A 12,959-nucleotide genomic window follows, 5' to 3' on the forward strand; every position below is an offset into this window, starting at 1 on the left:
TCAGATTCTCTCTCTCTTTTTTTTAGATTTAAAAGCAGGATTTATTAGAGCCAAAGACCTCCAGCCAGAGTGACATGGAGGGGGACTCTAAGAGAGGCAAAACCCCAAAGGGCCTGCGGTAATGGGGTTTGTTGCACAATTTTGGAGAAAAAACTTGACAATCAGATTAACATTCAGTGGCAAGGTGGATACAAATTCATCAAAAGACCTGATTGGCAATCTTTTATCCTGTCTTGACTTGCTCATGGTATAAAAAGCGGGGGGGTGGGGTGGGGGGGCACCTAATTTACTTTACAATAAACTGGGAGCTCAGAAGGAATCACCACTCTTGCTATTTTCATGGTAAGATTGGAAGCTTTCAAGGAGTGGGCAGGCAGACTCTTTTGTATGTCAGTATTTTTATGTCAATTTGTTAAATAAATAAAAAGATTATGAATTAGCTCTTATTTTTAGCTCCCAGCTCTGAATTATGAAAATGAAGAAAATGAGGCTGCAATAGATTAAGTCATTTGTCTAAGATCCCTGTGCTAACATATCTAAAAATTGGGATCAGCATATTTTCCCTATTGTACAAATGACCTCCCACCATGCCAAGACCGACTCATACACTGCGAGAAACTGTGCAGTTCATTAGCAGTTAATGTAAGCAAACATAAGCTGGGATGCACAGTGTGTGCAGGAAGTTGTACCAGCCAATGAAAGCTATTAGTTTAATTTTCAGGTGCCCATTGTTACACATAGACATTACTATAATTAAATGCCATAAATTTAAAATTTAATAAATTAAGTTGAAAACAAAGGTAATAAAAATTCAGAACATATTATTTCCTAATTATGCTTCTACATCTTACCATTATCTGTGCCTGTGAGGTTATTTGTGTCTATTTTGTCCTTACGGGGAAACTACTATATCATGAAGTGCTGTTGTGCAGGATTGCACATTTCAATGCCTTCACAATTGGCAGCTTGAAATTGGCCCCCATTCTCATCCTAGGGGAGTGAATCATAGTATTTACCAGCTCACTGCTTGCACAACTCTTACAAATAATGTTTATACTTTAATTATTTGTTGTTCTCTATTTGTACAAATTCATGATCATTCAATATATGTTTACTTATTCACTCAAACTGTGTGGCAGGTATTGTTATCTCACTTATATGTCTTAAAATAGTTATAAGGCAATACTACTCTTCCCACTGAGTAGAGTAAAAAACTAAGATTCAAAGATAAAGTAATTTTTTTAAAGTCACATAGCCAGTATGTAGTGGAGCACAAGCCTGACTGTACAGGCTGTGAATCCATACTTCTCAGCATCAGAGCTGCAGTGACTGGTGGAAAGGCAGCCAAAGAGAGTCATAGTCAAGAGAAAACATTTTATTAATGACTCGTTGCTTCTCTGTGTGTTTGACTACGGTTATATTCATTTGAATGAGTAATCAGCACATCTATCTCTGAGCACTATGGCAGTCTATAGCATTGAGAAAAAAATGAAGGGTAGAACAGTGGGTATGTGGCACTGAGGAGAAAAGATAGAACAAATGGCAACTCAAACTGCTGTCTCATGCAAGAGACATGGCTGCAATATCTTGTACCACAAGTGGGTGAGACAGTTGCACTGGGACAGTTTTCTAATTTAAGAATTTAACTAAGGACAAGAGCTCAGCACTGGTTCTCAAGCTGATTCTGCTGTGGGATGCTCACTTGATACTTTGTAATAAAATATGGAGTAAAAGTATTTCAAAGTGGGAATTTTAGAGGTGCATAAACAGAGATTCTTAGTGTTCATCATTTTCAACAAGCAAAGTTATGTAGATCCCAGAATCTTACTGACTTAAGCCAACAGCACTGAGTGAACAAACTTTTATTCTTGAGCACATCAAAATTTGAAGCAGGTCAGGTGTTAGTGGTCTCCTAATGCTCCAACCACCTATCAGGGATCCTCTGCTTCCATCTTATGACTCCATTTCAGGGTTGTTCACTCTTAGTCAAAGAGTCAGTGGAGATTTCCCATCTGTTCTTCGTTGTCTGAGTTCAGACTCTCATTCACTCTCTCATCACACTGTTATCAGTGATTGTTTAGTCATATGGCCACAACCTCACTACAAGGAAGACTGAGAAATGGGGAGCAGGGGGGGCCCAAGATAGTTGGTGCCAGGGATGATCTACACCATGTTCCTTGTAGCCTACAAAAGATTTCTTTGATTCCTTCACTCTAACTATGCTCTCTGCCAAACATACCAGAAGAAATGAAATGTGATTAATTAATAATATACTTATTTTTTCCCTAATGGCAAGGTTTAGACACTACATTAAAGTCAAGCTGACAGAGATTAGTCAGCATGGTTGAGCTGCTTCACTTGTGTAGTGTATGCTCTTCACAAAAGGCTGTCAGATTTCTCATTATGTTCTCTTCTTGGCATGTACGCAGGGAGCTTTATAAGAATGTTGAAAATCTATCATATTTTTGTATTTTAGCCAACAAACCAGTCAGTTTCTAGAGCTTAACTTCATACTTTGTGTAAACTATGCAAATTTCTTGCTTCTTTAACTGGCAACATTAAAAAATATTTCATTGGAGCATTTAGCATTTGCTCAAATTAGCAGGATCTTGAACATTGTCTCTTTGGCACTCCCAAAGCTTAGTATAAAATTTGGCCTTATAAATTAATGTGCAGTTTTCAACATCAGTATTTTCAGAGTAGCCAAATAGTCATGAAGTATTGATACAGGCTTTATGTGACCCATTTCTAGTCTGTACCACAAGTATAATACCAAACACTATTAAAAGATAGAGAATGGTTTGCTAGGGAATAAGTGGGTTCCCAGGACCATAGTACATATAAAGCTAAAAAGGAAAATTCCAGGCAAACCATAATGAGTCATTGGTCACCCTATGAGAAACCTCCTTATTTAAAAACATTAATTTAACATTAATTGGAGAGGCAAACAGACAGAGCTCTCATTCATTGGTTGATTCCCCAAATGCCCAAAACAACTTGTGTCAGACCAGGTCAAAGCAGGAAGCTAAAAACTCAATCCAGGGCTTCTGCTTGTGAGGCAGGTATCTACCATAGTTGGCTCCCGTTGTGGTTGTTAACAAGGAACTAATGTCAAGAACTGAGCTGGCACTTGAACCCAGGTACTCTGGTATGTATGCAGGTGTCCAAATGACTATCTTAACTGCTATGCCAAATGCCTACTTCCTAAGTATTCTTACTTTATACACACATTTGGTTCCCTTTAATTTATCTCATGTTCTGCTCCCTGGTATAAGTATGGGGAAGACACTGTAATGTAGTATCCAAGGTACAAACAAGAGAAAGAGAACACAGAAAGTTTATCCAAAATATTTTCTGATAAATTTATTTGGGGATGGAGGTTTCAGGTTGAGAGAAAAAATTCACCATAAACCATTCCAGTGGAGGCAGTATACAGTTCCTACAACTGGGTCTTTATACCAACATAGTTTCTCATTTGATTTTAAATTAGAATAATGTAGGTAAATATTCCCCAACACCTATTCTTTTTTAAGAATTATTAATTTTTGTTTATTTATTTATTACTCTTTCATTTAAATAAAGGGAACAAATTTCTTGTATTTCATATATACAGTTTTAAGAGTGTAAAGATACTTACTACTCTATCCTCCTCCCTCTCTCACTCCCATCCTATTTGTCTTTTAATTAATTAATTAATTAATTAATTTGACAGGTAGAGTTGCAGACAGTGAGAGAGACAGAGAGAAACATCTTCCTCCTGTTGATTCACTCCCCAAATGGCCGCAACGGATGGAGCTGAGCCTATCCGAAGCCAGGAACCAGGTGCTTCTTCCTGGTCTCCCATACGGGTGCAGGGGCCTAAGCACTTGGGCCATCCTCCACTGCTTTCCTAGGCCACAGCAGAGAGTTGGACTGGAACAGGAGCAACCGGGACTAGAACAGGTGCCCATATGGGATGCTGGCACCTCAGGCGGAGTATTAACCTAGTGTGCCACAGTACCGGCCCTTGTCTTTTAATTTTTACAATGACATACTTTCAATTTACTTTTTAATCACAAGATTAATCACAAGATTAAACCTCCACTAAATAAAGAATTCAACAAATAGTAAGTAGAAAAACCACCATTCCTCAAATGTATAGACAAGGGATATAAACAGTAATCAAAATTCAAAACATGTCCATTTTGCTTACCCACATTACGTTTTATTTTGCACTCTGTATATTAGTTACCACAACTCAAGCTAAATATTTGATACTCATTTTTTGGAGACTAGCTTGTTTCATTAAGCATAATGGTCTCCAGTTGTATCCATTTTGTTGCAAAAAGCAGGATTTCATTGTTTTTTAATTACTGAGTAGTATTCCACAATGTGTTTATACCATAATTTCTTTATCCAGTCATCAGTTGATGGACATCTGAGTTGTTCATTTATTTATAAACATTTTATTCAAATACAGTATGCATGCAAAGAAATGCACATAGGTACACAGATCAAGAATTTTTTGTGATCACATTCATAAATAACATCCAAGTTAAGAAAAAAGCACTACTAGCTCCTCTGTCCACCCTCTCCATTTCTTTTCTTTTCTTTTTTTTTAAAGTTGTATTTTTTTTATTTGACAGATAGAGTTAGTGAGAGAGAGAGAGAGAGACAGAGAGAAAGGTCTTCCTTCCATTGGTTCACCCCCAAAATGGCCGCCACAGCCGGTGCTGAGCCGATCCGAAGCCAGGAAACAGGTGCCCCCCCCCAGGTCTCCCACGCAGGTGCAGGCACCCAAGAACTTGGGCCATCCTCCACCGCCTTCCCGGGCCACAGCAGAGAGCTGGACTGCAAGAGGAGAAGCCGGGATTAGAACCCTAACCATATGGGATGCCGGCACCGCAGGCAGAGGATTAGCCAAGTGAGCCATGGCGCCGGCCCCTCCATTTCTTTTCTTAAATATGTGAAATAAAAGAATATTTTTATTTACATGGTATGATTCAGTGAAGCAATATTTATAACTATATACCAAAAAATCTGACATTTTCTTAAATTTTTCTCTTTATATTACCTATAATAAATTAGAAAACTTGTAATATTTTTCTTTTTGGGTCTGGCATATGTCTTTCTTTAGATCCATTAATTGTTTTAAATAGATGGGTGCAATAGCATTGGGTGTATACATATTTATTATTGCCACATCTTCCTGTTGAATTTAGATCTTAATCATTAAATAATGACCTTTTTTGTTTCTTTTAAAGGTTTTTATATTAAAGCCTGTTTTGGATGATATTGAGATAGCTACACCTCCTCATTTTTTATTTCCATTTGCATGGAATGTCTTTTGTCCATCCTTTCATTTTTACTGTGGGTATCCTTGTTGGTAAGGTGTGTTTCTTGTGGAAAGCATATAGATGGGTCTTGATTATTAATACATTAAATTAGTCTGTATCTTTTAATTGGAGAATTGATGTCATTCACATTCAGGGTTATTATTGATAAATTATAGCTTGGTTCTGTCATTCTTCTATACACTTTTCTCTTGTTTGTTTTGGATCTCCTTTGTGCTATTACTAGGCTTTGTGCCTCCACATACTTTCATTATGCTGATTACTTTTCTCTGTTTCTGTGTGTACTACATCCTTAAGTATCATTTGTAAGGCTGCCTGGGTAGCGACAATTTTTTTCCATTTTTGTTTGTCTTGGAACGTTTTTGTTTCACCTACATTTATAAATGAGAGCTTTGCTGGGTATTGACAATTTTTTTATTCTTTAAGGATTTGGACTGTAATCTCTCCCAGCCTAAAGGTTTTCCAATGACAAATCTGCTGTCATTCTGATTGGAGAACCTTTAAAAGTAATCTGGCATTTTTTCCTGCACATTTTAGGAGATTTTATTTATATTTTACTTTTGAAAGTCTGAACATAACGTGTTGTGGTGAAGATATTCTCTGATCATGCTGTTTGGGGTTCTATGTGCTTCCCACACTTGGATGTCCACATTCTTCTCCAAATTAGGGAAATTTACCACTAATATCTTCTGAGTAAGTTTTCTATCATTCTGCTCTTCCACTTTTATCAGGAACACATAAGACATTGTTTGGTCATGTGATGGTATCCCATAAATCCTGAACACTATTTTCAGCTCTTCTCCTTCTCCTTCTTTCTTCATATGACTGAGATATTTCAAAAGATTTGTCTTCCAGTTCAGATATTCTTTCTTCTGCCTCATGGAGTCTATTGTTCCTATGAATTTTCACCAGCTTTTCATCACTGGAGTGAGCAGGGGAGCACATTCATTGTACAGTTCTTTTATCAGTTAATTTTCCTTTTATGTTGTAGCCTCTCCTTCCTTCAATAATTCTTCCTATGTGCTCCCATCACTTAGTGGACATCTTTAATATTATTATTATTTTTTTTTTGCTTTCAAACTTTTATTTAATGAATATAAATTTCCAAAGTACAGCTTATGGATTACAATGGCTTCCCCCCCATAACGTCCCTCCCACCCGCAACCCTCCCCTTTCCCACTCCCTCTCCCCTTCCATTCACATCAAGATTCATTTTCATTTCTCTTTATATACAGAAGATCAGTTTAGCATACATTAAGTAAAGATTTCAACACTTTGCTCCCACACAGAAACATAAAGTGAAAAATACTGTTTGAGTACTAGTTATAGCATTAAATCTCAATGTACAGCACAGTAAGGACAAAGATCCTACATGAGGAGTAAGTGCACAGTGACTCCTGTTGTTGACTTAACAAATTGACACTCTTGTTTATGGCCTCAGTAATCACCCTAGGCTCTTTTCATGAGCTGCCAAGGCTATGGAAGCCCCCTGAGTTCACTGACTCTGATAATTTTAGACAAAGCCAGGGTCAAAGTGGAAGTTCTCTCCTCCCTTCAGAGAAAGGTACCTCCTTCTTTGATGACCCATTCTTTCCACTGGGATCTCACTTGCAGAGATCTTTCATTTAGTTTTTTTTTTCCCCAGAGTGTCTTGGCTTTCCATGCCTGAAATAGTCTCATGGCCTTTCAGCTGGATCCACATGCCTTAAGGGCTGATTCTGAGGCCAGAGTGCAGTATAGGACATCTGCCATTCTATGGGTCTGCTGTGTATCTCACTTCCCATGTTGGATCATTCTCTCCCTTTTTGATTCTATCAGCTAGTATTTGCAGACACTATTCTTGTTTATGTGATCCCTTTGGTTCTTAGTCCTGTCATTACGATCAATTGTGAACAGAAATTGATCACTGGGACTAGTGAGATGGCATTGGTACATGCCACCTCGATGGGATTGAATTGGAATCCCCTGGTATGTTTCTAACTCTACTGTTTGAGGTAAGTCAGCTTGAGCATGTCCTGAATTGCACAACTCTTCCCTCTCTTATTCCCACTCTTATATTTAACAGGGATCACTTTTCAGTTAAGTTTCAGCACTTAAGAAGAATTGTGTATTGATTACAGTATTCAACCAAAAGTATTAAGTAGAACAAACAAAAAAAATACTAAGAGGGATAACATATTAAGCTGCTCATCAACAGTCAGGGTGAGGGCTGATCAAGTCACCATTTCTCCTAGTGTTCATTTCACTTTAACAGGTTTCCTTTTTGGTGCTCAGTTAGTTGTCACCTATCAAGGAGAAAAAGTGGTATTTGTCCCTTTGGGACTGGCTTATTTCACTCAACATAATGTTTTCCAAATTCCTAACAGGGATCACTTTTCAGTTAAAATTTAAACACCTAAGAATAATTGTGTGTTAATTACAGAGTTCAACCAATGGTACTAGAACAAAAAAAAAATACTAAAATGGATAAAGTATTACATTGCACATCAACCGTTAGGACAAGAGCTGATCAAGTCACTGTTTATTATTATGCTATTCAGCAATTGCTCTCTTTTCTGTTGTTAATTGCAATCTTAACTTCATCTTGATACCACCTTTCTCTCTCTATCAGTCTCTGTACTGCAGGGAGAGCTGATTGCTTCTCTGAATCAAAGTAGAAGTATGACTTATGTGTGGTCAATCGAAGCATCAGAACCACAGCCTTCAAAATTTGTTCAAAGATGAGCAAATGACCCATACAGAGCCACTGAATATTGTGATATTATACTGGAAATTCTTGAAGAATTACATAGGAATTAAAACCTAGAAAAATATGGATCTATCTTGAGTCCACAAGGAGGCTGAAAATGAGGCTAGCAATTAGAAGATAGCAGGATCCAGAAATGAAACAGATAAAGAAAGATCTTTTTATATTATTTGAGCACCAAATCCAGCTATACATGAAGCAAGTCTCACCCATGAGCTATTCAGTTATAGCATCCAATAGAGTTTTACTTTCCTCAGTCTTTTAACTTAGGTATTAATATCACTTAAAATGAAAGCAATCCTCACTAATGAGGAACCAGACACCAATAGCTACTCTAGCATTTATTTAACTGAATTATGACTGAATTAACTTCTCCATCTTTATGCTTACTCCATATATGTCACATCTTACCATGACTGTTCTGTGAACATATTCAGAGCAATCAGTGTATTCTTTTAGCTTACTTGATCTTTATTTAATTAATTCATTAATTTTAGAAGTAGATGGAAAAGGAGAGACAGAATGAGCTCTCATCTGCTGGTCCACTCCCCAAATGCCTGTAGTAACCAGGACTGTACTGAGCCAAAGTTGAGAGCCAAGAATTTATCATGGCATTCCATTTGAGAGGAAGTGTCCAATTTGAATGGAATCACTTTAGCCATTACTGCCGCCTCCATGGATGTGCATTAGCAGGAAGCTGGAATAAAGAGCCAAAGGCAGGTGTCAAATCCAGATACTCTGATAAAGGACATGGGCATTTTTTAAAAACTTTTATTTAATGAATATAAATTTCCAAAGTACAACTTATGGATTACAATGGCTCCCCCCATAACGTCCTTCCCACCCGCAACCCTCCCCTTTCCCACTCCCTCTCCCTTTCCATTCACATCAAGATTCATTTTCGATTCTCTTTATATACAGAAGATCAGTTTAGCATACATTAAGTAAAGATTCAACATGGGCATTTTAACCACTGCATCCAAAGTCTTTCCTTCTTTTAGTTTCATATCCCCATAAATTACGATCAAAATGTAGTACAAATATTAGGGAGACATAAAGTTGCTGAATGAAAGAAACAATTAATGCTCTATTTTCCCAGTGAATTTTCTGAACCTGGTGAGTAATTCAGACAACTGTTACTTTGATGACTTAGCTGTGTCCTCATCCTTTCTTCTTGGGTGTGTTTACTCTTCAGTATCTTATCATTCTTATTGATGAGGGAAAATTCCTTGTTGTTTGCCCCTTTACTTTCATTCTTAGGAGCTAGCTTTTTTTCCTTTGATTTGTGTCACCCAGCCACCTGTGTTATTACTTATTCAGTTTTTCTTCTCTGATTACATTATTTTTCCTTTTTTTAATGGCAATCCAGAGCCATTCAGACTGTTTTCTATAAGCATTTCCACCCACTTAGGAGATCTTATACTGAATTTACTTCCTGACACCTGGGAATACATATCGTTTAATGTGCATCAAAGACGGTTTCTCTACTAAACTCAGAGGACAACTGGCTTAAAATTATTTCCCGTGAATCTTTCCGAAGATCAAGGAAATAAACAGACACTCTGATATCTTGCATTCATTTAATCACTGAAGATACATCAAATGAGAATTTTTTGTGTGTGTCTAATTCTGAGCTGGGCTCTGATCTTTGCCAATTATGGAAGTAAAGGAGAAAAAAATAAAGATAATTCAAAGCAAAGTGAAAAAAGTATACTCAGTTGCATATGAATGCAATGGAATAGAAGCAAGAGAGGAATGATTACATTTGATGTGGAACCCAGGGATTATTCAGTCTGGACTTTGCATGGCCAGTGATAATTTTAAAAAGGAGAACATGCTGCCCAATGGATGGTATCATAAGAGTAAAGGTATGCAAATATTTATTCTTGTTCCAACACTCCATTTTTGTGGACAGTATAGCTACTGAAATATGTAAAAGGAATAGAGGGACATCACAGTAGAACAACATGCTGGAAGAATAAGTCGCATGTTGGTTTCCTATTGTTGCCATAATAAATAACCACAAACAGGAGCAGGCATTATGGCACAGATTAAGCAGCTGCCTGGGATGCCTACATCTTATACGAGAGTGCCTAGGATCAAGTTCCACCTCTGCTTCCAATCTAGCTTCCTGCTAACCAACACTCTGGGAGGCAGCAGATGACGGCTTGTACTTGGCTTCCTGCCACCTACAGAGATATATGAATAGAGTTCCTGGCTTGTGGATTTGGTCTGGCTTAGCACTGTCTGTGGCAGGCATTTGGGGAGTGACCCAACAAATGGAAGAATGTTCTCTCTCACTCTGCTTTTCAAATGAATAAAAATAAATAAGCTTTAATAGTGTCACAAAATAGCACAAACATTGTTTTAAAATTCTGTATATGAGAGATCAGAAATGTTAGTAGTTAACAAGATGCCATCTGGCCATTCTTCTTTCAGGACACTCTAAGAAGAACTCTTTACTTCATTTTTCCCTCTCCTTGAGGCTCTTTTTCCCCACCTTCAAACCTCTCTGACCACTCTTTCACCTCTTTCATGATTGTGTTTCCCCTGATCAAAAGTGGGAAAGGTATACTGTGTTTTTTTAAAAAGATTTATTTATTTATTAAAAGGCAGAATTACAGAGAGACAGATGCAGAGAGGGGTTAAGAAGAGAGAGAAAGAAAGACAGAGAGAAAGGGAGAGAGAGAGAAGGAGGGAGGGAGGAATCTTTCATCCGCTGGTTCACTCCCCATATGGGTGTAATGGCTGGCACTGGTCTGATCCGAAGCCAGGAGCCAGGAACTTCTTCCAGGTCTCCCACATGGATTCAGGTGTCCAAAGACTTCGATCATCCTTTGCTGCTTTCCCAGATGCATTAGCAAGGACCAGAACTGGTGCCTATATGGGATACTGGCACTGCAGATGGTGACCTTGCCCACTAAGCCACAAAACCAGTCCTGGAGAGGTCTACTTTTAAGGGTCCATGTAATTAGACTGGGTTCACTTGGATCTACCCATATAAAAAAAAAAACACTAACTTAACCCTATCTGATAACTACCTTTTTCCATTTAAAGTGACATTCCCAGATTTCAAGAATTATGATGTAGGTGACCTTGTATAAAAGTTATAATTCTGACTACCACTGGTGTTTTAAGTCATGAAGGGACTTTGTCAAACAAGCTCCAACAATATATTGCAGCCTTGATACTATGAATAATTATCTTGATAACAAAAATGATATTAGAACAGATGAGTTTTTGTCTTTCTTATTAATGCCATTAGTAACACAAGCACCACTTTGAGTATTTTTGAACAAGGGAAAAATCGTAAATTTTTTAGTTATGCATGCTAAACTCCAGTAGACTTATCATAATACTAAATGTTAACTTAATAAAGAATTTCTATGAATACACAAATTATTGTTGAATTTGATTGTTTATTCAATCAACAAATCAAATTTAAGTGAACAATTTCTAGCACCAAACATATGACTATTCAAAAAATTTACATGTCTTTGATCTTCAATTAATTAAATAGACATTGATTAAGGGCCTTCTGTGTGCCAGGCAGTGTTTAGCCATTGTGCAGAAAGTAAGAAAACAGGCAGAAATCCCTGCCATCATATAATAGGGTTATGGACCATACCCGAGATTACTGAGCAAAAGTACGTAACATTTCAGATAGTGATAAGTGCAAAGGAAAAATTAAATGGGGACAGCATGACATCCAGGGTATTTGAAATTTCTGATGGTGAAGTCACTGGGGAGGTGACTTTCAAATTAAGATCTTTCAAAAAGAGGATAGATCTTGTTAGCCCCAATTTCCACAGAAGGACTCTGAGGTTTGTAAGGCTCCACTTGATTGGCACCTGTGCTGGTCCTGGGGTCCTTGCTTTTTTACTGTTGCTGCCAGCCACCTTCAGGAACACTGGGAAGGTCTGTGGACATCAAACACAGGTCAGTTGCTGACTCTTCCCTTGAGAAGTGTACAAAGGAGGAAGACAGTGACCAGATCATCAGAATCTAGGTACAAAATGATGAATAAAACACCACAGGGCATCTGCAGAAACTGAAGATTTCAGAAGCAGGAGTTGTGTTTGCCACCAACCATGGCAAAGAGCTGGAAAAGGATTCAATCTATAGCATTCTAAACTCAGTTCTTCAAAGGAACGGCTGGTCACAGCTGCTACTTTACTTTTTCTTTCTTTTCTCATGTTATGATGAGAAGCTAAAGGAATCAGGAGAAGAAAAGCTTCCACATAACATCGTGCACTACCTGTGAGTAAAGAGGAGTCTGGTTTCTGGCTACTCTCTGTTGGTGTTCCTCCAAACACAGCAGGCTCCATACACATACTGGCAGCCAGAAGCTGCCATTTGGAAACACAAGGGCTTGTCTCACATCTCTCTCCTTATGTCCTTGTCTGTCAGTCAACCTCCAGCCACCTGTGTTCTTTCCATTATCTTTTTGTTCCTTGTCATAAAGTGTTTTTTTTTTTTGTTCTTGAGAATGAGCATAAAGATACCCAGAATATAAAACCAGGTGTCCATTTGCAAGTCTCCAGCAAGGAAGCATGCAGATGAGGCATCTCAGCCCCTCTTGTGGGTTTCCCAAGAGGAAAATGCTGCTGCCGACATGAATAGCAGAGGCCAGACAATGATTCTTAGGGAAGATAAACAGCCTGTGATTCCCTCCTGATGGTCCCACTCCTCTCATCGATGACCAGTCCTGCAGCAAAAGGTCACGGGGATAATTCTGCACCTGCAGGCTGGGAGGGCCATACTCAGTCCTTGAAAGGGGCTCTCCCATAATTGATGCTAATTATTATTGAGCCAAATGCATCCTTTCATTGAGGGGCAGGTGGGAGACTCTGTCACTGTCAAGGCCATTATGCCAAGAG

This window comes from Oryctolagus cuniculus, chromosome 5, assembly GCF_051225735.1.
Source record: "Oryctolagus cuniculus isolate XC-2025 breed Fujian yellow rabbit chromosome 5, ASM5122573v1, whole genome shotgun sequence".
Lineage (NCBI taxonomy): Eukaryota > Metazoa > Chordata > Mammalia > Lagomorpha > Leporidae > Oryctolagus > Oryctolagus cuniculus.